We start from the raw sequence: 1,763 nt of genomic DNA, 5'->3' as shown, positions 1-1,763 counted from the left end.
CCCCGAGACGGACTTCGCCCCCTCTGTGCCGCTCAGGGAACCCCACTGTGAATGAGCAAAGCCGTTGAGGGAACCCCTGGGACTAAAGCGTCCCTCGCGTGTGACACGGATGCTGTCGCGCGAACCTCTCCTCCGACCCCTCCCATCAGGGGTCAGCCGGCCGCCACCAGAAGCTGGGAGGGGCCTGGGGCGGATTCTCGGGTACAGACAAACCCCGTGTCGTCGTACTTTGCTTTATTGAGCTTCGCAAATTTTGCATGCTTTACAAATCGAAGGCAACACCCAAAATGTGTCCGAGGTATTCTTGTCTCCGTCGGCTTGGGCCGCCAGGACAAAGACCACCGCCTGGGCGGCTTAAACGACAGCAATTTATTTCCTCACGGTCCTGGAGGCTGGAAGTCAGAGCTCGGGGTGCCGGCGGGGTGGGCTTCTCCCGAGGCCCCCTCCTCGGCGTGTGCACTGCTGTCTTCTTCCAGCCCCTCGCATGCGCTTCCCTCTGTGTGTCTGAGTCCTGAGCCCCTCTTTTTATAAGGACGCTGGTCAGACTGGACCAAGGCTACCCTAAGGGCCTTATTTTAACTCAATCACCTCTTTCCAGGTGCTACCCCTACCTACGGCCATGTCCTGAAGGGCTGGTGTGAGGACTCCAACATTTGAATTTTGGAGGGACACCGTTCAACCCCCAACACTGATCCCGGACTGCTGGCCTCTAGGACTGAGAGAGAATAGACCTCCACCATTTTACGCCCCCAGTCTGTGGTGTGTTTCGGTGGCCACAGGACACGCATACACTTCCCCGTGTTCGTCACAGCCCCCATCCATCCAACAGGAAGTCCTCCAAACCCGATCCTGCATCACTAAGCAGACATAGTACAATCACTATTTTGGCATCAGTATTTCAATATAATTGGCTTCCTTTGTAATCCTATTATTTTATGTTATGCTTTTAAAAACATTATCCCGAGGGCTTGATTCGACTGGAGACAGGCTCATGGTGCCAAGAAGGCTATGGGGCCCCTGTAGCTGTTCCCTAGAGAGGCCCTCAGGGACACGGGGACGACGGAGGACTCTGCTTTCTTCTGGCCAGAGGAAAGGCTCCTTCTAGGAGCTCCGTAAGCTGCCACCTTAGGCAGCTGATCCGTGAGACCAGGGGCCAGGCCCGCATAGGCTGTCTGCCTGCAGGGCCCAATGTGACCAGCAGGTGGCAGCCCTGCCTGGCTGTGCTCCCCGCAGGCCCTTTCCCGCAGTGGCAGGCGGGTGCCACAGGGAGACAGAAAGGACGTGGATGACGCGGGTCCTGGCAGCTGTGGCATCTACAGACAGGCACACACCTGTGCACATGTGTGAACACACTGGCACACGCCACAGGCACATCCTTGCTCTCACACAAGTAGAGCAGCCTACCTGAGAGTCCGTTTCCAGAACATTCAGCCCTTCCAGGAGGACGAGGCACTTCCCAGGACTCTTGTCCTTGGGAAGTCCTTTCAGGAGAGGGGACCCCCTTCGTTCTGCCTCATCTCTTCCTTCCTAATCGCTTTTCCGAGGTGCCCGCAGGTCAGCATGAGCCAACAGCTCCAACCACGAAAATCATCTAATTGCAGCCGACGTGGGACGTGGGCTGAGCAATGGGGCTCTGAGTCCTAGCCCGGCTCCCGAGACCTTAGGCGGCGACTCAGTCAGTCTCAGCTTTCGTGTTTCTGTGTTGCAAGATCAGTAGAAAGAGTGAACACTTACGGCTCAACAGCTAAAAGACAAACAACCCA

The sequence above is a fragment of the Pteropus vampyrus genome, unplaced genomic scaffold (genome assembly GCF_000151845.1).
Source record: "Pteropus vampyrus isolate Shadow unplaced genomic scaffold, Pvam_2.0 Scaffold90, whole genome shotgun sequence".
NCBI classification, from domain to species: Eukaryota; Metazoa; Chordata; class Mammalia; order Chiroptera; family Pteropodidae; genus Pteropus; species Pteropus vampyrus.
Note: the sequence above shows the minus strand (reverse complement) of the source record.